This window comes from Caretta caretta, chromosome 5, assembly GCF_965140235.1.
Source record: "Caretta caretta isolate rCarCar2 chromosome 5, rCarCar1.hap1, whole genome shotgun sequence".
NCBI classification, from domain to species: Eukaryota; Metazoa; Chordata; order Testudines; family Cheloniidae; genus Caretta; species Caretta caretta.
The window spans coordinates 36,353,718-36,378,174 of NC_134210.1; the positions used below are offsets into that span (position 1 = coordinate 36,353,718).

The following is a 24,457-nucleotide window of genomic DNA, read 5'->3' on the forward strand; positions in this document are numbered from 1 at the left end:
TCCATTGGATTCAATGGGATTTGGATAAGGGCATAAGGGAGCCTGCAAGTATTTGTAGGGTGTTAACATCTGGGAGGATAAAACAGGGTTAGAATGCTCAGAGGGATGTAAAGGAGAATGACACAGTTTCAAGGAATATTTTGAATAGGAAGAAAAATCCTAAACAAGAGGTTTAGCTGACTCTGGAATAGTCTCCCAAACAACAGCTGGTGGAGGCCCTATTTGAGCCAATCACTTACAATCAGAGTGGCGAGAGCAATGGAGAATATATTGTAAGGGAACAACAGTCCTGAATCAGCAGGGACATGGGCTAGAGGATCTTTTAGGTCATTTTTAGTTCTAACTTTTTCTGTGATTCTGTAAATTGTGAAGAACCCAATAGTGACTCAGGCCTGAGTCAGATGGTATAATGAAAACAGTAGCTGTGCCTGAATCCTTAAGTACTTTGCAGAGGATTATTAGTGCCAAAGCCGTTATTAGTTTACAGATGTACCAGAAAGGCTCAGATGTATGTTTATTTCGAGTGACACAATGTCAAGATGGTGGCAAATCAATTCTAAGGGAAATTGAAGATAGCCTTTGAAAAAGAAATTTAAAAGACAGGAAGAAAACACTGCTGCAATGTTGTTGGTTATTGCTAAATAAGCACATAAAATCAGAGCTGCCATTTCCACTAGATCTGAGCTCTGCTGTTCAAGGTCACTACCCACATGGGCTTTTCCTTTGACGACAGAGTGAGGAATGCGTTTAGAATTTTTGACCTCCAATCATCACACACAATGACCACTTGCTTCGGATTAGCACTTTTTTCTGTTAAAGTTCTTTATTTGCATCCCATGAGGTTTCTTCTAGGTTTGATAGTTATTTAGTACAGGGGAATTTACAATGTAAATATTTGCTATTACATTAGAACAGAATGCAGATACATGCATTGTTTTCCCATAAAATCCCATTAATTTTCCATGAAGGTTAAACACCAAATACTCTTATATATTTAACAATTATTTTGATCTATATTAATACACAAGTGAATTAACCCGGGGCTTTGGCATGAGCTGGCACCTGATCTGCCAGCATCACAGCCATATTGGAGCTTGTTAACAAAAGAAGGAAAAATAGACAAATGAAGGAGAAGAAAAGACTGAAACAGAAAGACAAAGAAGCAAGAGACAGAGAAAGCAGAATGAGGAAAAGAGGGTGCCATTGGAGGACCCACTAGCCTGCTGAGATGTAGACCTTCTATAGGAGGTGATCCTAAAGTGGCCTTTGTGGTGTGATAATGTCCCCTAGAACTGGGAGACAACTGTTGGCTGCCAGTCCTTGAATGAGGATTTTTTTTCTTTATTATGAATGTCTAGTACTTTGTATTATGTAGTACTAGTATTATGAATGTCTAGCAAGATTTAAAGTGGGACTGGGTTTTATATGGATAACAAGAATATCCAAAGTTACAATAGCAAATACTAAAAATTAGAGTTTGAGATGGGATATGACATTTCATGCTTCAGGGCTTAAACCAATCTCTGTTAGGAGTTAGGGAAAGTAAATTAGGCAAAAGTGGAGAAATCATCAGACAGGCAGGTAGAAGTGCCCTCCTCTCTCCATCCTCACATCCTAGTTAAATAAAACCAAAACCACATACACTGAAAAATAGTAGTGCTTAATAGGTGCAGTATGTATTTCAGTTCTACATTAACTCATACTAATCTGTCAGTATTCTAGTGGATGACACCTGGAAACTGCGTGTAAGGGACCAGGGCACAGGCAGGCTTATCTAGTGGTCACAGCTGGGCCGAGGTCTGCCCTCCAGGGACGGTAGTCACTGGGCAGGAGATGGAGGAATTACAGGAACCCACTTCCATAAGCAAGAGTCAGGGGTGGGGTCAGAGACCGGAGATCAGAGGTGGAATGGTCAGAGTTAGGCTGGCATCAGAGATCAGAGGCCAGAGGCAGTACCAGGTTAGACTCAAGAGGCAGGAATCAGGGTCAGAGTCAGGCTGGAGTCAGAAACCAGAATATCAAGCAAAGTTTGGCATCGCAGCAGCCCAAGATCTGAATTACTGCCCAGACAACTTCCTGGGTCAACCCCTGGGGTTAAATAGGGTGCTTAGCCACACAGTCATTCTGGGTTTCTTAGGCGGCACTTCCTGCGGTGCCTATGTAACACCGACAGACGCTGGTCATCGGCAGGTGGAATCAAACCTGGGGCCTCTGGAGCTTAGTGCATGAGCCTCTACTGCATGAGCTAAAAGCCACATGGCCCTTAGCTAAGGCTGTAGAACAGACTCATTAATCTCTCTCTCTCTCTAAGTGGTCTTGGTGCCACTAGAGAAGACAGAACACCACACCCAGGAGATGTGTGGGTTATACCTACTCTCCATAGTGCTCCCTGGCTGTGCTACTGTATGGCCTCTTGGTGGCATTGCAGGAATATCAGCCCTCCCAGGCTCTGCAGAGCTGTGTTCTGGTCCTTACACACTAGGTTAGTTTTGAAGCGGTGAGGGAGATATTTAGGGTGGGCATTTAGGGGATGTTAGATCATTAAGTGGGGTGGGATTCCAGCAGCTGGAAGATGGGGCCAAACAGGATGCTTGTCTGGAGTGAAAATCCATCTTGAGAATCTGACCTTCACCATCTTCTCTGCTTCCAGAAACCCTCTCCTCGTTTTGAATGACTTCTGAGAATGGTTGCAGGAGGATTGGGAGTAGGGAGGAGCCAAGGAATCAGTAGTCAGAGCGTTTGGCATTGTTTTAGTTGCAGATAGCTGGGAGAGGAATTTGGGTTAAGGGAGGGAAGGGACCAACAACTGCAGAGGGGGCTGGGCCATTTTCAGTGGGAGAGGAAGGGATGTGCACCTGAGGACAAGGATTTTCACCTTCCGTTCTTTGGTAAATTTATATTTAAAAGTTAAGCATCAAAAAACCAAAACTCCATTTAAAATAATGTAAAAGTACGAAGTGACTGTAAAGGAAATGCCGAGTTATTGTTTGCACCTTTTAACTGAGCCCAACTGTGCCTAAATATAGGCATGCATTTTGATTCCTTCAAAAATAAAAATGCAGACTAAGGCCACAACTCTGCAAAGAGATCCATCAACACAGGCCCTTATATCCAGGCGGAGTCCTGCAGGCAGATTGCTTTGCAGGGTCAGGACCTTAAAAAGGGAAACACAGAATTACATAGTGTTAATACATATTTTCACTGCATATTTGCAAGTATTGTGGAATATTTAGAAAGCATATTGTGTTGCAGTGCACACTAGACTAATTTTCAGCGGTGTTGTAGGCTTAATTAATTAATGTGTGCAAAATTCTTTACAAGAGTTGCAGAAGTGCCCATTCTTAGGCTTTTACACAACATAATTTTACTCATGCAGTGCTCTGGAAACTAAGATGAAGACGCCTTATTTAGATTTTATCAGAATCCTATTTTAGGTCTAACAGGAAGACAACATGCTCAGTTTGTCCTATGATTTGTTATTATTCTCTCTTAGTGAATGATGAGCAAAAGAAAGCCTCTTGAAAGTCTCCCCCCTTTCACTGAACTGGGGGGGGGGGAAGAAGGGGCATGGCTCATCTTAAGGCAATTAGTTACTTTCAGCATGTACAGAATGCAGGAAGTGGGAATCGTGATTTTTTTTTTTTTTAATGTAATGCCAAAATCATCCCTGGCATCCCTCTATTGGCTTCAATGGAGTAAGGCCAGAAATGGATTTATCCCAGTATTATGTTTCAGGAGAAGGGCACATTGTTTATTTTCCACAAGGAAAAATGCCTGAAGATCATAAATGTTTTTATTATTAAAGCTTTTTAGTCTGGAGCAAAAAATCAGGTAGTTAACACTGATGAGAAAGTAAAAAGTAATGTTGACAATAGAGTTCCCCTCTAAGTAAATGCCTTCTCAGTGATAAACTATATGTAATCTGGCCTCATCTGGTTGTTTTAAAAGCCTCTTCCAATTGACTACAGCCTGCTATTCTCTGATACACGAGTGCAGAGCAGCAAAACCAGGACATTGCCACAGACATGAGGTTTGAGGGGAAAGGCCTCTATTCCCTTCAGATCGGCATCATGTGAGCTGAACTCCTCCTGACTCGGGGCATGGTTAGCCAAAGGGGGAAGGAATCAGGGAACAGCTGCTCTACACTGCATTATCTCCTCTCTGAGCAGAGTGCAATTTAAGGGCAAGAGTGTGATTTTCCTATGTGGACAACCGGCATCAAGGGGGAGGAGGACAGCAGCCTCTCTGGGGCTGCTGCTCCTTCCTTCTACATAGATAGGCAGAGTCTTCACTCTACCCCTCAGTGCATAGGCCAACCCAGAGGAGGAATTAAGCTGTGCCAGGTAAAGGTGTGACTTCCTCCCTGAAGAAACTGGGGAACAAATGCTGACTATGTGCTGTCCCTTACTCAGCTATAATGGCAAATCCACAATTTAGCTGAATTTACTGCTCACATGAGCATCAGTATCTCTCCCTACACAGGTTTCAAACCCAACTGAAGGCCCTGTATGCATGGCAGGAGTAAGCAGCCAATGGCATGGAGGGAAGATAGTGTAGCTGTGCTGCCAGGGAGGAAGATTCTGGGGCAAAACATGGAAGGACCGGTCAGTAGGAAACAGCCCTTCTTCCACAGATGTTTACCTTGATATTACTCTGATAATTACTATGATAATTAGGAGCCCTATTCCATGGCCTTATTACTGTGCTCTCAGCTCCATTTTAAGGTCACAACAGGTCTCAGCAAGCATGTTTTCTGCTTCTGGCCGTTTGTGTGTACGGCTGAGAGGCTGTTATGAGCCTAAGCATAAGAAATGTTTTCCAACGGAATCCTTCACAGTAAGTAAGTAACAATCACAAATTCTTTCTGTTCACTGTCTTCTGCTTGTAAGTTTATTTAAAAAAAAATCTAGATATTAAAATGACATACTAAAATAGATAATAATAAAACAGGTCTATAGAATTTAATAACTACAAATGGTAGAAAGATTCATACCATATTTTGTTGCACAACTGAACATTTTTACCTGCTTTATTACCATAAGTAATAAGCTTTTCATAAGTTTTTTGAGCCAACCTATAGAGTTTAATAGAGAATTCTATCCCTGCTGTATATTTTTAGAAGATGGATCCAAAAATCCTAGAAAAAGGAGATACATTTCTTTAGAAGCATATTGGTATCACCCCTATTCAATTCCATAGGAGTGTTCTATAAGTGTCCAGCTGAAACAGCGTGAGGGTTGGGGTGTGGGCAGCCTGGTCTAGGTGTGAGCATTGAGCTTAGGCCAAGGGGCCAGAAGCCAATTACCAGGAATCAGGCCACATTAGGATGCCAGGAGATTAGAATCAAGAGACAGACCAGAGGGCAGGACCAAGAGTCAGGATGTCAGGAGGAGGTAAACATTTGACCAGAAATCTGTGGCAGAGGGAAGCCCATTTGCCTGGACGACTTCCTGTTGCCTCCTCTGGCTTAAATAGGTACTGCAGCCCAATCAAGAGCCTTAGATCTCTTCCAATCAGAGTGTAGGGGATGGGGCTTGTGCTTCATGGACCCCACTCCCAGGTACTGTCTGTGAGCTGCTGGGTGGAGGATTGACATGTGATGATTCCCATGGCCCTAAATTCAAGACTCACAGGGCTTGACAAACAGTTTGTGTGAACAACTGTAAAGTACAAACACTGAGTTTAGTCACAGGTCTGTCTGAGGCCCAATAACTCATTTCACTGGTGATCTAGTATCCTTTGAATAAAGGCCACTGCTTGTAAGAAGCAATTTTATTAACACCACATTACCATAATCCAGTCAGTTCTACATGCATTTTGGATATATCCAAAGCAACTGTACATAATCTTTATCCACAAACTTTCACAGGGTTTGTTTGTTTATTTAGTTTTTTTTTTTATGGATCTTTCATTAAACTAGATAACAACAACAGAAGCCATCACCAGTGGAATAAACAAACTCTTCATCTAGTGCCAACAGAATTATTGCCAGATCTTTTTATTGAAAAAGAATGAGATTCTTTGTAGAAATTCAAAGAAGTTTGCTTCATAGATGTAAGCTGGCATGTGGCAAATTAAAGAGTTGAAACTAAAAGTCATTCAGACAACAACAAACCAAAAAAGTTTTTCCTCTTTCTTTTGCCTCCCATTTTAGTTTTGTTATAATTCAGTTTGCAATATTCTGATTTAAATTCAATGCGCCTGAGGCTTTCCCAATTTGTTTAGGACAAACAGAACAGTACGATTCCATTTCATGTAATGCCATATCTCTAGCATATCCTATACATTTTAAAAATGTCTTGGTATTTTAGTGTTATACTGCTGAGTTCATTAAGGATCTGTTAAAGCTTTTACTAAACCATTTCTTCAGTATTCCAAGTGTTTAACTTCTTAGATAATGTGGGGAATATTCTGGTAGGCAGAATATTAGATATCTGTAAACAGCTGCTTTTACTTAATACATAAGATAATATTGCTAACATGTTTGAGAATAAAAACGGAAATTTAAAGTAGATCTAGTATTAGATACAAGCATATTTTATATTGTACGTAAAGTGTTCAAAATACCTCAAATATATTTCAGGTATAGAAAATGATGCATGGTAATATGCACAAACAAACAATTTAGGCTTCTTACTTCTCCTCTACCAAGTATAAACTGCATGAGTGAATCCTGCCTTTGGCACAGAACCCTGGACACAGAATATTTTCAGTAGGACGTAGATGCTGAAAAGCTTTAGAGGAGGGGCTCAAAGCACTGTTAATGAAACTGCCTCAGGAAAAGCTGATATGAAACCTGATCCTGCTCTTATTGAAGTCAATTACAAAAGTCCTATTGATTTCAGTGGGACTGGAATCGGGTCCATGCTGACCCAGTTTTCAACCCCTCTCTGCCCTCTTGACTATTACGGGAATCCAAAGGCTTGGAGTATTAGAGGCTAAAGGATTTCAACATAGACGAAAGAAAAGTAAAGTAATGCTTGGTTGGATGAAAATCTTAGTAGATTATCATTTCAGAAATTACTGGATATTAAAGAAAGGCATCCTGTGTAATGCAGGGTTTTTAGTTGTTTCTGTCCCATAAAAGGAATAATTTGAAACCAGAGAGTTTTGTTGGACGCGTGCTGTTTCTTGCTAGATTAATCAGCTCTTTTAAGATGCACAAAACACTGGAGGGTTAGTTTAGTTTTTCTGGGTGCATAGGAAGTGAACATAATCAATTAAAGCTGCCACTGTAAATACTTTAGAAACCAGGACGATCCCCTTGAACTGTTTATCAATGAATGCTATTATTCAATATGTGTAATCCTTCAAAGATTAAGACTCATTAGCTAATAAGACCATGCCTTAGTGAATCTGTAACATCTGCATTTTTCCTGATCACAGAAATGCATTTGTCACAGAGAGAGGAAACAGACAACCATTCCCCAACTGAAAACCTCATGAAAGCAGGGACTTTTGGGGGGAGGACCCCAACACCAAAAAAAAAAAAAAAAAAAAACCTATGCCCAGTGATTTTACAGTTGCATGGAAAAATCAGAGTTGGCAAAAAAATAATAACTAAAGAAACAATAAAAAACCCCAGAGTAAATCCGAGTTTCAAAACAACATACTGAAAAGCAATCACCTTCAAAATAGACAAGACTTCTTAGCTCTCTGTTGCTTACAATGTTCTTGTAAGTAACTCTTCAAACAGTTACAACAGAACTCCATTTCATCACAACAGATTCAGTTGTTCATTGACACCAAGAGAGAACAAGTGACTGAGATGACAGGCAGCACTGAAGAGGTTTATCCCTCCTTGTTAGTCAGCTTGATAAGAGATGTTGATTCTGAATGGGCTCACAATGGCTTTTTTATTTGTTTGCTTAATACTGAACTGTTAGAGCTGCACACAGCTGAGCTGACAGGAGATTCAAACTGAGAGGGTTCGTTTGGGAATTACGGGGGTGGTGATGCACAGGAAAATAGTCTCTTCTTCACAGGAAAGTCAGCTGATAAACTGATCTTAAGACAACATATCTTCCTTCCTGTAAAATGCAATAACAGCCAGATCTTATGACCTCAATGGCCTTTTGCTAACTTTATTCCTAGCAGAGTGAGTGAGTGGTGGGGAAGCTTTCCTTGGCAAATATATCACACAACTTCTATATGAATCATATGGCCATATTTAAAATGGGAGCCAACAATACCAGCGTACTAGGCCACATATCTTTCAAAGCAAACGAGTTCACAAAGAAGTCCCCTGCATGTGAAGATAAGCTGCAGCAGCCTTTTCATTAAACATCCGCTGTGTACTTCCTGACAGAGCAGTGGGTTAGGCCCAGGGGGTGGGGGAGGGGGGAGCTGATTGATGAGCACTAGCAGTCAGGCTCATGGTTTCTCATTTTGTTATTTAGGCCAGATCTTCCCTACAGCTCTCAGCAGAGGGCAAAGAGAAACACAGCCATGTGTGTCACCCTGTTAAGTACACACAGCTTTCGCAGCCCTGTGCTGTGTTGTGGTCTTTCTCATCCCTCTTTTGGCACTGTGCAGCAGAGTAAACATCATAAAGAACATAAAAAGGAGTTTTCCTGAATTTTCCCTTCATTCCCCCGGCAACAGAAAGCTTTAATAGGGTAGCTTTCAAGAAACATTCCCCTCCACCCCCCACTCAAATAGGGTTGGCAAGAGCTCAAACCTTGTGCTTGGGCAATGCTCAAGGGTCCCTCCAGGAAGCTGTGTTTGGCAAAGAGTTAACACAACAGCTCGTTCCCCTGCTTTTAGTTATACCATGGACATGTTCACTTCCCCCCTTTGAAAATCACTCGGTTTGCGGAATCTGAGCAGCCGCAGCCTGCTCTTTCTACCCTACAATCATAATGAGATTGAGCGCAGAGGGCTTGACTCTCCACTGCCTTGCACCTCGTGTAGCCACCTGTGCCAAGTGAGCATAAAATGCTCCCAGTTCTGGTTTGCCAGTGTTTTACAACCATTTTGCTTCAATGCACACCTATCCTCTTCTAAAAGCTTTGCAAGCACTAACTACTTAATCCTCACAATATTTACTTTTCTTAAACATTTATACTGCTATTGAGATAAGGGCAGGTCAAGACCCAGTCGTGCTGGGTGCTGTACAAACATAGAAAATGACAGTTTCTTCCTCAAAGAGGTTAGTCTAAAAGGCAGTACAACTGGTGAGGGGGCCGAGCAAGCACATTGGGCTGGGGAGTATAGGAGACACTGTAACAATGGAAATAGCATTGTACGCAGTTCTTAGCCCCTAGCAAGGCTTGTAAATATATTATTCCTATTTTTACAGTTGTGCAAATTGAAGTAGAGAGTTTAATTGATTTGTACAAGGTCATATAGTGAATTAGTAGCAGAAACAGGATTAGAATTCAGGAGGTCTGGGCTTCCAATCCTGTGTTCAAAACCACCTGATTGTCCTTGTCATAGACCAGAATTTTGGAGGTCACACCTCGTGGTCAGAGCCACGGTTAGTAGCCAAAAATATAACCCAAGGGTCAGAGCAAGAGTCAAAGGTCAGATGCCAGAACTAAGGGTCAGAGAGGAGTTATCTGAATTGAGGGAAGGCAGGGGCAAAGTTGGGTGCCTCTTAAGGGCCCCAGCACCCAGTTTCACAGGGCACTTCCGATGGAACTCTCACAGTATGTCCAGAGCATGGATGTTCTTTACCGGTTCCCAAGACCTTCTCATCCAGAATGTAGCCTTCCCAGTCCCTCAGCTCCTGGAGTCATCCCCTAACTTGCAGAGAGTCGAGGATTCGGTGGACCAAGTACTCCTCCTGTTCATGGACTCTTATGGGTGGTGCTGGTGGGTTGGAGCGGTCTGGGTTCTCAGTTTAGGGCTTTAAAAGTGAAATGTGAAAGATGGGGTGGATCCTCAAGTTGTTAGGCATCTGCAACCTGAAGACCACTGGGTTTACCCATTCTATAATCTTGAAGGGGTCCAGATATTGGTAGTCTAGTTGGTGGATGGACGGCTCGATTTAAGGTTCTGGGCAGAAAGCCACACCTTGTCCCCCATGGCCAGATTTGGGGTGCCCCAACAGTCTTGGGGCCTCATGGTGTTTATCGCTTCTTTGGTGCATTTCAATTGTTCCTTGAGCTCTTGATGCTCCTGGTGTAGGTGGAAGGTTAAATCCATGGCAGCCAATACTGGGGAACTTGCAGATAAGTCTGGGTGGAAGCAGAGGGGTGAAAGCCATAGCTTGTAAAGAATGGGCTATGTTGGGCTGAGGCATGGATTGCATTGTTTATGCGAATTCAGCATAGCACAGCAGGGGGAGCCAGTTATCCTGGTGGTAACTCAGAAACAGCAAAGAAACTGCTCCAAGAGTTGATTGACTCTCTGTTTGCCCATTAGTTTGCAGGACTGCCATTATGGGTGCAACCAGACTAGAGAATCCTTTAATAAACCACCTGTGGCAACTGGTGAACCCTAGGAATCATTGCACCCTGTGTACATCCTTGGATATGGCTCAGTCAGATATTGCCACCACCTTGCACAGGTTCATGGTAAATTCCTCAGGTATGATGATATATCCCAAGAATTCCACTGTCTTTATCAAACTAGCATTTCTCAAGGTGATTTTGTCTCTCCAAGACAGTGTGGGCGTGATGATTGTGGAGGGCCTGACTTTTGGAAAAAGTGAGGCGGCCATCCAGGTAAATTATGACAAACTGGTCCAGTGTGTACCTATGTCATTTATGAAATGCTGAAAGGTCACCAGGACATTGTACAACCCAAACAGCATGACCGAATACTCAAATTTTTTGAGGCCATACTTGGTACAGAAGGTGGTCTTCCATTCATCTCCCTCCCAGATCCTCACAAGGATGTAAGTGCTGTGGAAGTCCAACTTTGTGAAGACCTTGACAGACCTGAATCTTTCGAATAGTTCACTAATAAGCAGTAAGGTTTTGGTTTTGGTACCAGTTTTGGATTGTAATCTTGTTCAGAGTTTGGTAGTCCATACAAAGCCAGAGAGAGACATCTTTTTTTGCCACGAAGAAGATTGGGGGTCCCCACTGGGGACGTGGAGGGGCAAATGAAGCCCTTCTACAGGTTTACCTTGAGATAACTCTGGAGGGCCTGTAGTTTGGGTTTGGAGAGGGAATAAATGCACCTGAAGGGAGTCTCTGCTCCTGGTTGCAGGTCAATTGGGTAGTCATAGCTGCAACAGGCGTCGACTTTCTTTTTGTTGAACACGTCAGCATAATGTTGATATTTAACAGGAATCCCTGGAGCAATTGAGGAAGCAATGGGTGTTGCTGGAGTTACCTTTGGATCCTCTCTTCATGTCTCTGAATTCTTTGGAGGACTGAGTAAGCCACAAAGCATCGCTGGTACTGAGTTGTCTCTCAGAAAACAGGACTGTGAGCAAAATGGGGAGTCAAAGCGTACCATGCCTGACTGCCAACACATGCCCAGATCATTGGCAACTAGTCAGGGGATGCCAAGGACAACTAGCAGCACAAGTAGGGTGGTCCGGTATGCCATACTAGCAAGATATTTATAGGTGTGTGACAGGGTTGGGGGGAAACCCCGTTCTGTGTGGGGTGAGTGTGCCCGCCTCTTTAAAGGGGTGGGGCATAGATCTCTTAAGTCTACATCCCTTCCAACCCGAGTCCATACGCTCACCCTTATCAGCAGGGCAGTATGGCCTAGGGGCCAGTGCCCATCAATCTGCCCGTTTTCGTAGAGAAGTAAGGCCTAATGTCCCGAGTCAGGAAATATGCCCCTTCTCGGAAGATAGTAAGGCCTAGAGGCCCAAGTCAATAATCTAGTCCCTCCTTGCAGACCAGTAATGCCCAATGGCCAGAGTCAGGAAATCTGCTCCTTGTCGCAGGGTAGTAAGGCCTAGTGGCCCAAGTCAATAATTTAGAACCTGCTTGTAGGGCAGTAAGGTCTAGCGGCCAATGTCAGACACGGGAAGGGGTTGTGCCCCCCAGCAGGGGAATCCAGGCCCTCCCTCTCCACCAGACCTCAGCCCAGGGCCCTGGTAGTGGCCATAGCGCAGACCACTGAGTCAGCAGGGAAAGGCTCCTTCCGAAACATGCTGACTCAAGGCTTCGGCTCACTCATCGGATTCCCCAGGGCTGCTTCCTGCCATCGTCCCTGCGGCTGTGGTCTGGGCCTCCCTGTTATCTCTAGTTTCTCTGGTCTGCCCTTCCTCCGAACTCTGCGAGGCCTCCGGGGTTGCCTTGGCATCCGCCTGGACTGCGGCATCTCCTAAGGTCACAGGCTTCCGCTGAGACTTGGCTGGAGCGGGCAGCGTACGTCCTTCCTCCACGGCAGTCAGCCCCAACTGAGCTGAGCTTCTCCTTTTTATACTGGTACACCTGGAGCATGCCCAGTAGAGTGGAGGGTGTGTGGCTTCCTCAGCCCACAATGTAGGATTAACTCTTTTCCATCCAGTGTGGGGCAAGTGTGCCCCATCACAAGCTGGTACAGCGCACTGGAAAAAGGAGCAGCAGAATTTGGGGCCACAGGTTGGCCCCACACCGGCAGCTCCTCTGGTGCAGCTGTACCACCTCCAGCCCTTCCAGGCAGGGTCTCCTCTGGCTCCCAGCTGCAGCCCTGCCAGAAGACAGGGCTGGGGGGAGGGGGGCGGGACAGGGGGCGGTACAGCCACTGAAGGAGCTGCTGGTGTTCTGCTCCTTTCCCTGCTGCCCCTCTCAGCAGGGAAAGAACAAAGTCCTCAAATTGTCCCAGAAGTGATATTGATTTTTCCAGGAGCAGAGATGCCCAAGACACGGCCTTCCTGGTAAGTAAACTGATAATCAATGCCATTTGGGTTTGGCCAGCTGGGTACGACTGCAGGCATAGCAGAAATAGGAGCCAATACTGATTTAGGAACCTACAAAATTTGGTGTGATTGTCATCAAATGTGTCAGGCAGGAGCAGCTTCGGTTCATGGTTGAGCCAGAGTTGGAGCTGAAGGTGGTGTGGCTTGAGCTTGCAGGACGGCATTCTGCACCTGGAGGGTGGGAACCTGCGCCTGCAACATCTGTAGAGTTCCCACTATCTCCGTCAGAGAGAGATTGGGCTTTGTAGAATACATGCTCACTGTATCAGCTTTAGTTCCCTGATTGTTGGTGTTTTGTTCTGCTCAAACTATCAGAAACTGAGATGTGGGCGGTCATGCCTAGTGGTTGGAGCCAAATAGGCGCCCAGGGTCGGAGCTGAAATCAGGAATCAGAGCTGGGGGTCACAACTGGGTTACCTGAAGTGAGGCAAGGCTGGAGCAAGGCAGGAGCAGGGCTGGCCTGGAACAAGCAGGCTCAGGAGCTATTGCGGCCATGGGTGAATGCTCTGAGCAGCCGCTGAACGGCTGCTGCTGCTGGGCTTAAGAGCTGGTCTGCTGACTCTTCCAACAAATCAGGTGGTGTACTACAGGCCTGCTGCATGTGGTAGGTTGCCTGAAGATTGGCACAGCTGAAGGCCCCATTCCTGACAATGTCTTTCACCTGAAGATTCATTTTTAAAGAGGATGACCAAGATTTTCCACACTGGCAATTTTACAGAGCTGGTTGAAAATTTTTCAACAAAACTTTTTTCTCTCTCAAGCTCCCCAGCTGGAGCTGTTCCACTTTGTATAAGTAATTAACTGTTCACTAGCCCAGAGAGAGAGAGAGAGAGAGCGAGACTGACTCTCTAGTCCTGGGGTTAGAGCTGTCGCTTGGGATATGGGAGACCCAGGTAGCCGTAGGACTTTGGGTGCCTCTGTTTTTGGATACACAATCTGACACATTTTAAAAGAGTCTGTTTTTTGAGGGCAGGTGCTCGGCACTTTCTGCAAAACAGATCCCTTTAGAGTCGCTATCATGACAAAGGCTTGGGCGGTCTGGCTTAGCGGTCAGGGCTGGTGTCCAAATCCAAAAGCCTAGGTCAGGGTTCAAGCACTGAAGCCAGGGGTCAAGGCTGGCGTCTGAGTCCAAGCACCAAAACCAGGGGTCAAAAAATGGGGCCAGAGTCCAAGCACTGAAGCCAGTGGACAAAGTGAGAGGTAGAGTTCAAGTAGCGAAACTGAGGGTCAGGATCTGAGTCAGGTTTCAAGGGCAGAAGCCAGATTCCAAGTTGGAGTCAGGAGCAAGCTGAGAGATAGGTCCATCACTACAACTGTCTGAGGAGTTCATCTAGTTGCACAAACACTTCCTGGAACTTTTCTTGGGATTCCTGGGCCAATCAGGGGCCACAAGGGAAGCTGTCAGTCCAGCCTTCCAAGGTGATGTTTATCTCCAAGGTCTATGTGATGATGCATACACCCATATCATGGCTTCTGGGTGGCAGCGTGGAGGTGTTGACCATCCTGCAGCCTGGGTTCTATTTCCCACAGAGCATGACAGTCTCAAGCTGGGCACTTGAAAATTGAAGCAGCCAAAATTGCTAGTCACTTTGGAAAATCTTGAGCTAACTGTTACTGAGGAAAAAACAGAACAGTCATTATACACTTGCTTTATATCTTAGCCAACAGGTGAACAATGGGTGAAGGATCTATCATCTGCTCTCACGTACCAGATCACTTCATCTATATTTGTTTATAGCAACTGAACATAACTTGATACAATTCGCTGTTCACAATTAAACTGGCATCCAACATATAATCTAACAAAGGGATTCTCCAACTTTTTCACTGAATGGACCACATTTTAATAGCGTGTTTGTCTTGTGCACACCACCCCTGCCAACCCGAACACCTCCCTTCCTGTTTATGATTGCCTGGATCGCCTCCCCTCCCATTCACAAGCACTTGATATCCCTGCTGCAACTCAAGCAATGCTTACTTGGAAAAGCAATATTCCAAAAGTATTCAATATAGTATTCACTGTCTTTTCTTGCAATTGAGTAGTTGAGAATACAGATGATGAACCAGCACCATGTAACTAGCTAACTGTATGGGCCGTCAGTTTGTGGTCTAAAATATTACTCTAATATAGGAAATAAATGTATTGTAAAATAAACAAGCACCTTTCGCTTTTGCAGTGTACCTATTTCAATGCGAGTGACTCAGGTTCCAAGTTAATCTTCCATCTCTTAGGGGTGGGTGAAGTGGCTCAGTTAAAACAACAAGCCAGAACTTTGCCCTAGATTGAACTTTTTATAACATCCAAACAAAGTTTAGTGAAGGATGCCTCCCTACTGAAGGGGTGGAAGGATACTAATGGAGCCACTTGTCTCCAGGTGAGTACGGTTCCATTGGGTCATTTAAGAGGGAGCAGCTAGCCTTCTCCTCTTTGTGCAGCAAGGGCGATGAAGTTTGGGCAATGCCCTCGCATTGGGGAACATGGTAATCCTGTCTCTGCTGAACTGAATACGCCGTTTCATTTTGACAGATTTGGATATGGAGCATTTGGGCAGACTCTGAAAGTCACCTGAGCCACCCACAACGCCCTAGGATTTAATAAGAATTTAATTTAGTGTTAAACTTTAACCCTTTCCTGTTCTGATATGCCTGAACAGCACTCTAATGCTCACCCCCTTTTTTCGGTGGCCTGGAAGGAACTTCTCCACTAACCCCTTTCCCAGCCAAAACACTCAAAGACTGTATGTCTGTGACAGAAACTTCCACAAAATATTATCCATATTCAACTTTGGAATTCATTTTCCATCCACCTGGGTCCAAAATAAACTAAATCTGTTGACCTTTTGGGAATGTTGCAAAGTCCATACAAGGTTTTCATCATTTCTGGAGGGGGGAGCGTGGCAAGAGCTATAAAAAGGGTGGGGTATTTTTGATTTATCAATCTGTGGGGGGGATTTTGGCTATATGATATGAAGATTATGTTGGATTTTAAATGATTTTGTTGTAATGTATCAGAGGTGCCTAGAGAACAAGTGGAAGGGTGCCTTTCTTACTAGTGTAAAAAGAAAGAAACAGAGAGAAGGAAAATATTTTTCATCTTTTTATTACAATATAGTTTGAAAGTCTGGTACCTGAATCTTAAATCTAAAGTAAATTTTCACTATGAAAGAGAGGTGTTTTTTTCAAGGGGAAAAAACCCACTGTGAAATCAATTTTTTCACATGTGCTAAACAAACACACAAAGAAATCTACTTATATTGACAGGGAAGTGTTACTATTATAAGACAAACTTTCTAGCTATTCCTAAGGCAGGCAATTTTTCCTGAAGTACTGTATGTGTTATATTACAGCCATGCGTATCATAGTTGTAGAAGCAGCTGTACTATCTTCATGCAGACTAACCAGAAAACTGTGTTAAATAGCTTTCATTTTTTCTATTGGGGAAGGATAATCTATCATGCTGTTTTATAAACCACATGTACAAGGACAACCCTTTTAAAGGACATTTTAAATACTGCCTTCAAGACACACTTTGGGCCTCTTTACTTATCTCATTGACTTCTGTTCTGCATATATAGGTATTACACTGAAATCCTTCAAACACTGACACTCCACACAAACCCTCCCAGGAAGACATCCACCTTGCGAGGTCTCCTGTCAGTCATCTGCCCTCTGTTTGAGATCCCAGTTCCATGGTTATGTTCTACTCCCATGAACCGCTTTGCATCTCCCTGCTTTTCTGCTTATTGGTAAGAGAACCAGGAAGCTTCCACATTGACCTTCACCACCCTGCCCCAAAATCAGGTGTTTCCTTCTTTTGAACCGCAATAAAACAAGCTAAAAAGAAAATATATTTTGTTTGAATAACAAGGTTTTGATTCTGCTTCTTCTTTCCAGTATTCCAATATTGAGGCGATGGGCATAATGTACATGCATTTGAGTATAATAACTCTCCACTTTATTACTGATTTTTTAAGATAGTCTCCATTTTATTTGATGGATAAAAAGTCTGCCTCAATCCTGCTCCCACACAAGCCAATACTAAAACTCCCAATGACTTTAATGGTAGAGGATAAGGCCCACAGAAAGGAATACTTAGTATCACAGCGTATACATACTATGAACCAGATTCTCAGCTGGAGTAAATATACTGACTTTAAGGGCGCTACACAGATTTACACAAGCTGAGTTCTGGCCCTAACGCTCTAGCTGATACCATAATGTGAACTCATCATAAGCACTGAATTGGTACTCTGGAGATCTGGGTTAATTCTCAGCTCTGTCACTGACATCCTGTGGGACCTTGGACAAGGCACATAATTTCCCCGTGCCTCATTTCCCCACCTGTAAAATGGAGGTACGGACATTTCCTTTGTCTATATCTCTGATTTAGACAGTAAGAACTTTGTGGCAAGAACTTTATTTCCTGTGTCTGTTTATAACACCAGTTCAATGGTCTCGGATCTCAGTTGAGGTCCCTAGCTGATACTCTATTAACAATACTGATTCTTCTACCTCAGAACAGAAATGTGGATAGGTGTAGAGGGGGACTAAATCCTCCATTTCTTTTTCCCTGAAATGGCATTAGCAAATCATTAGTCAAACAATTATATTATGTACTTATGTCATCTTTCTCCAACACACACACACACACACACACACACACACACACACACACACACACACACACACACAGTATCATGGATGTGTATCTTCAAATACTCCATATATCCCATATAGCTTCTTCTCCGTAACACCCGTGAGGTCTCTCATCAAGCTAGCAAGCAAATTACCCATGACGGGGCTGCCCAAACTCCTGATAAAGGTTCTGAAACACAATGACACCCTCACTCTTTCTTCCTCTCTTGTAAAATCAATCAGACTTTACACTTTAAATAGGCAAGTGGCCTAAAGGGAAAATTTTCCCAGACTGTCAGGGTCCTGGGAAGAGAGCTGAGGAGGGGCTTTCCACTTGTCATTTATTGTTGAAAGAAAATGGGTTACATGGGATTTATAAATCATCAAATACAGAGAAATATTTTAAAATAATCTGAAGGTTTACCATCCTAGTTGTATTTAACAGGCTCTATGCAATAAATCAGGTCTTTCTGAATTTGCTAAGGTGACAAGTCATTGCTAGAATGAGTTAAACTCAGTTATAGGAATACAGGAGGTGACTGATGTAATTAAGCATGATGCATTAGCCTGGGAAATTTAAAAAGACACAGTTTGCTGAAAACCATGGCTAACAGGGCCACAGATTAAAAAAGAGCTAGAAACCTATAAAGACAGTTACAGTAAAACCACACTAATTCACAAGTCACTAACGTGCATGATTTATAATTTGCACAAAATCCTGGCAGTCTCTTCCAATTTCTCAGCAAAGATTTACTAGAAGTGTAATGTTGTGAGGCCTCATATTACTAAGGCTTCACTATTACAAAATATACAACAGCATTTAAACAATTAAAACTGAGCTTTAGTTGTTCAGCTAAATGATCAGAGACCATTTTGTGATGCACTGTTGTTGAAAATTATTTGTTAATTTAGTCCTTAGTTTGCTATGGGTTTCCCACTTGTCAGTGCAAATTAGTGAGGCTCTGTTGTAGCGACTCAGAGATTTCAAAGCCCTTAAGGCATCATTGATAACACAAGACAATGAAATATCATGAGTCAGGCCCTAAAACTCATTAGACTGTGTTATAAATCATGAGACTGGGTTAAAAATAATACTTTGTTGGTTCTATTTGCCTTCTGGTTTCTGAACCTTTGGAGAGCACTTGAGTAGAACTTTGTGAGTAACTGATTCTTCTGGTTTGGTCAGCTAACCGAAAAACTTGAAAAAAATTCACGTTGGGTTGAACAACATGTTTCATTCAACCTGAAACTAACCTTTTCGGTTTTGAGGGGTTTTTTTTAACCTTTTTATTAAAATGAAACTGAAGTAAAATTTGAAAAGTCATTTTGAATCAAACACTCAAAACGTTTTGTTTCAAAAATGTCAAAACAAAATGTTTCCATTGTTTGGGGGGAAGGGGTTTCAACCGAAACAATTCGGTGAAGTCAACACACATTTGTGAAATGTTTCGGTAGACCCAAATTTGCATTATTTGTTGGAAAAATGTTTTGTCTGAAAAATTTCACCCATAAGTCACATTTTCAAGCTTCTCTCCATAGCCATAAACAGTAGAAAGTTCTTTTTTTAAATGAAAGCAGAGATGTTCATGTAACCCATTGTCCCCAGGAACTGACACTTTATGTTAAACATCAATTATTGTGAGAGTTGGGCTAGAATTGCAGAAGTTGGCAACACTGTAAAAGGGATCAGTGACTATCAAACCTGACCTCCTACATAGCCCAAGCCATAGAATGTCACCCAGTTAGTCCTGCATCAAGGACTAATGTCTGGTTGAACTAGATCACATTTCTTAGAAAGACACCTAATCTAGATTTAAAGATTTCACAAATCCACCACATCTCCCTTGGGAAGTTGTTCTCATGGTTAATTACTCTCACTGTTAGAAATCTGCACCTTATTTTTAGTTTGAGTTTGGGTAGCTTCATCTTGCAGCCATTGGATTTTGTCAGATTACAGAGTCTTCTACTACCAGATATCTTTTCTGTGTGTAATTTATAGGTGATGATCAGGTTATTACTTAAAACTCTTTCCAATAATCTAAATAGAGTATGCTCTTTAAGTCTCTCACTGTAAGGCAGATTTTCTAGTCCCCAAATCACTCTTGTAGCTCTTTTCTGAACCCTTACCAACCTTTCAACATTCTTATCATGTATAAAACCCAGGCATATTCTCATATACACATTGGGCCAGATTCTGATCTCAGCTACACGTCAATTAGAATCTTTAGCCAAATTTGCCAAAATGTTCACACAGAATCGGAAGGACCTCATGAGGTCATCTACTCCAACCCCCTGCTCAAAGCAGGACTAATCCCCAATTTTTGTTCTGGATCCCTAAGTGGCCCCCTCAAGGATTGAACTCACAACCCTAGGTTTAGCAGGTCAATGTTCAGACCACTGAGCTATCCCTCCCCTCAAATATAGGTGCCAAAATTTAGTTCTATTCACAGTTAGACACCTCAATAAGTGACTTTATTTCCAGAGCTGCTGAGCACTCACCACTCCCACTGAGGATAGTGAGAACTGTGGCTGCTTAGCGCCAATGAGAACCGGGGTGTTCAATTAAATTTGACATTATAGATGTAGGTGCCTAACTTGAGGCCAGAATTGTCAAATTTGATTGTCTACATGTTGTCTGCTTATAAAAATGTAATGTTGCTGAGAGATACTAGTCCATTTGACCTGCAAAATTGAAGTCCTGTCCTAGGTTATGTCTAAACTTGGAACTAGGGATGAGATCCCCTGCTTGAGGACACATACTCACTCTAGGTCACAGATTGTAGCCATGGCATCATACGGAGTTGAAGGAGCTAGCCGCCCCAAGTACATACCCACCAACACCACAGGGGAATGCTCGGGGTGGCTAGCCTGTTCTGCCTCTCATGTTACTGCAGCTATACTCTATTTTTAGCTTGATCAGAGCTAGCAGGGGAATGTCTCCTTGAGCTGGGAATCACACCCCAACTCCAAGTGTAGACTACCCATAGATTCAGCTGAGCAATCCCCATGTGTCCTTGTCAATACATCTCAGCCTAGAGGAAATGACACCTCTAAAGGCTTGTCTACATTACCCGCTGGATCAGCGGGCAGCGATCGATCCAGCAGGGGTTGATTTATTGCGTCTAGTATCGACATGATAAATTGACTGCTGAGCGCTCTCCCGCTGATTCCGGTAGTCCACCAGAACGAGGAGCGCAAGCGGAGTCAATGGGAGAGCATCAGCTGTCGACTTACTGCAGTGAAGACACCGCAGTAAGTAGATCTAGGCACGTCAACTTCAGCTACACTATTCATGTAGCTGAAGATGCATATCTTAGATCGACCCCGCATGGTAGTGTAGACAAGCCCTAAGACTGAGGAGGAACTCCATGCTGATTCAGTCCCTGGCCAGGAAGCTGAGGCTAATTAGCCAATTAGGGCTAATGCTCATAGTTTTCTGACAATGCCTGTCTACTAGGAAATGGAGTGAAGCCATGAACTCGTATGTAAACAAATTAGGTGCTATCACATGACAGTGTGTTTCAGTAACTAATACCAGCTTGTGACAGATTTGAACCAATGACATGGAATCAGAGCTGGACAAGTAATTTGTAATGAATAATTTACTTTATTGCTTCTTCTTCTGTTTGTGAATTTGTCAGTTGAAGTGACAAACTTTTACACAGTAGATTGTTTCCAAGCAGTATAGAATGAAACACTTGAGCTGTTTTGATTGGACATTGGATACACAACATGTTTCTGTCCCCTAATTGGATAAACACAACTCCTAGCATCAGGTTTCTGGTGCAAATACACATAACTGCAAATTCAGAATTTGCTTTCCACAAATATGCTGCAGTGCTTGCTTAAACGTCCTTTGTTCCATTGAACATTTCTTCCCGTAAATGCATTCATGAGAATATTTCCAGAAAATGAATACAAAAGGGCTGCAATCACAGGAAAAAGGAGAACTCATTTAAAATTCTAAGGAATATGGGCCAGATCCAGACTCCACTGGAACCTTTCCATTGATTTCCATGGATTTTGGTTTAGGTTTCATCTGCAGATAATACTTATTTTTTTGCAGACGTTGACTAGCTCTGTTTAGAGGTACTGTACTCTATGACACTCACTCCCAAAAACAGAGTGTTAAAATAAATGACATTGCCCAAAGGGGTTGTGTCCTAGTATTGGATGGAAAACATTTAGTACTTGTTGCAAAAGAAAGTTGGGCATGTCTCAAATTGTCAGGATTATTTGTACAAACTCAATACTTACATTAATCAAGGTGAAGAAATGATTCACAGTCAGACAACTGCTATTTCTTTTGTTCAGATCTGATTGGCAGCACTGGATTATATGGTGCAGTCACTGTCAAGACAAGAAAAGTGTCAACAATTGAAATGTAGCTGTTTTTTTTTAAAGTGGGTGAAAGCTTTCCAGATATAAAATTGTGTACAGCTATTGCATACACTTTATTAAAATCAGACATACCCTTAAAAGAAGAACACAAGCAGGGGGGAGGGGGGCAGTGAAGTAATTAATTTAAAAAAAAATTCTATTAGAAATGAACTTGAGGTAAATCCATATGTTCCTAAAGCTAGGGGTACTTGGGTGCAGGGCCTCTCTACTGAAACCATAAACACCACAACCCTCTCCAAAGATAGGGAGGACAGGGTGAAAGAGATGGCACATCGATATCATGATTAGCATGGTTTATGATGTATTATAGACAGAAGCAACAACAGCTCCACTATAAGACTAGCCAGGCATGAATCACAAACTAGAAAGACAGGTAAAGAGTCAGTCATGGCTGGTACTTTGTCATTACTATAAAAGGCCAAGACTGACATGAAGGAAAGTTACGCCAAAGAGACATTTCCCCATTTACTCATTTTTGGATGCTCTTGGCACCAGCTGAAACCAGTTCAAAGGACACAATATGCCATTTTATAAGGTAATTTTGCTTTGGCGCTGTTTATTTTGTTAATTCTTTTAAATGTGTGTGCCAAGCAGTTTCCCGTCATGCTACATGTGGTAATCTCTTCTTTCAGTGATAAGCACTCATGAGACAGATTAAAAGAAAAACATTAACTACTCAAGAGTAGTTGCTGAACATACACTGCTTACCCTGCTCTTTGAAGAATTACTGATACACTAAGTCCTGTCCTCAGCAATAAAAGGAACTGCGGGACAGACTACTTTACACAGCAAGTCAGATTTCTACAAAATACTCAGTGGAGGACAGGGCTTAAACTGGGGTGGCTTGGGTAGGTATGTCATGCTGACACTCCTCACGGTGCTAGAGTCTTGTAGGGCAAATAGCAAGAAGTCGGCTTCTTTGGGTGCTGAGACATTTTGGAAATAAAACTTTGCTTTGCTCTAAATAGAAAGTATGACAATGCTGTCTAAGGCTGGGATTGTCAAAGGAGTCTAAGGGAGTTACACTTCTGTTCCATTCTAATGGGATCTGGGTGCTTTGCTCTCTTAGTCTCCTTTGAAAATCCCAGCCTAAATATTCAGAATGCTGTCCTAGAGCCTTGCATTTTCCCCCCAGAGACTACTGTGGGAGCTACTTGCACCTCTAGTAAACAGCATAATCTATGAGCACCTAAAATGGCACACAAGGAATTAGGTTCATGATGCATTTCCAAAGAACATGCTAACCCTTGCCTCTACACTGCAGGCTAGATCCTGGCTGGCGTAACTCAGCATAGCTCCATTAGAGCAGTGGAGCAGTGGATCAGTTTGAAAGTACAGAATACACTTTGTTTTGAGTAATTCAGTATGAGCATTGGCACCTCTTTCACACAGGAGATACTGACTGGAGCCTACTGGAGAGCTGGAAGGATGATCATGATGGGCTGCAAGAGGGCTCGCTGTCAGTTCAGCCCATTTTGGTCCCCAAAAAACAAAAACCAGAAAGGACTTTTCTTCCTTGACTGTCTGATTCCTTCTTCCTCCCTCTCACACTTCATTGGTTTGCCTTGGGAAATAGGAGGAACAACAGGCTACAAGAGCAAGATTCCGCTTTCAGGCGATGCTTTGTGCCTGTACAGAGAACTTCATTCCTTAATCACATGCTAAGCATGCAATGCCTCTCCCAAAGGAGAAAGTCCCCAAGCGAGAGGGCTCTCCCTATGGGCAACCCTGATTTTCCAGCATGGATTGAAACACATGTGCACCTCTGCTAGGTATGTGCAAAAGGGTGTACACATTTTTTTGTATGTGCTCATTACCATATTTGGGTCTTAAAGTACCCATCACAGTGGCACGTAGGTGCCATAGCTTTACTGAGCTGCTTAGGAACCAACTCAGAAAAGTTAGATCAAACACTGATTTAACTTTTAAAAGCTTCTATTTGAAGGAATGGACAAAGCTTTACATTCTTACTTTAACTGAATTGGTTCACTCATCTCTAGTCTAAATCACAGTGTTTGTGTTTTACAAAAGTTTCTAGTATCACCTCTGTGCTACATCATCTAAAAAAGACATATTGGAATTGGAAAAGGTTTTTGTAGTGTATTTTCCACTCCATGCATCTAATGAAGTGGGTTCTAGCCCGCGAAAGCTTATGCTCAAATAAATTTGTTAGTCTCTAAGGTGCCACAAGTACTCCTCATTCTTTTTACCTGATTATCACTGCAAAAGGTTTTTTTCTCCTGCTGATAATAGCCAGGGCCGGCTCTACTGTTTTTGCCGCCCCAAGCAGGACATCTGAAGACAGAAGCTGCAATCGAATTGCCGCCGTGGCACAGTCTACAGGGTAAAGCTGCCACTGAATTGCCGCTGCCGCGGAAAGACAAGACACCACCCTGAAGGCACACAGACTGCCGTCCCTTTCACCGTCCCTTTCACAGCGCTGCCCCAAGCACCTGCTTGGAATGCTGGTGCCTGGAGCCGGCCCTGATAATAGCTCACCTTAATTGATCACTCTCATTATAGTGTGTATGGCAACACCCATTGTTTCATGTTCTCTGTGAATATATATATATGTATCTTCCTACTGTATTTTCCACTGCATGCATC

At 42.9% G+C, this 24,457-nt stretch overlaps 2 long non-coding RNA genes across 4 annotated transcripts in view; one reads left to right on the plus strand and one right to left on the minus strand.

Annotated features, from left to right (window-relative positions):
* Positions 1–817: 817 nt before the first annotated feature.
* The window catches only part of LOC125637105 (uncharacterized), a 42,722-nt gene continuing 19,082 nt past the window's right edge, over positions 818–24,457 (minus strand). The window contains exons 2-3 of the long non-coding RNA XR_007356829.2: positions 21,707–21,799; positions 818–3,154 (exon numbers count right to left, since the gene is read on the minus strand). This is a non-coding gene — a long non-coding RNA (uncharacterized LOC125637105). The remainder of the gene's footprint in view (positions 3,155–21,706; positions 21,800–24,457) is intronic.
* LOC125637104 (uncharacterized) overlaps positions 15,111–24,457 on the plus strand; it is a 41,880-nt gene continuing 32,533 nt past the window's right edge. For all 3 annotated transcript variants that reach the window (XR_007356827.2, XR_012668412.1, XR_012668413.1), the window contains exon 1: positions 15,111–15,189. This is a non-coding gene — a long non-coding RNA (uncharacterized LOC125637104). The remainder of the gene's footprint in view (positions 15,190–24,457) is intronic.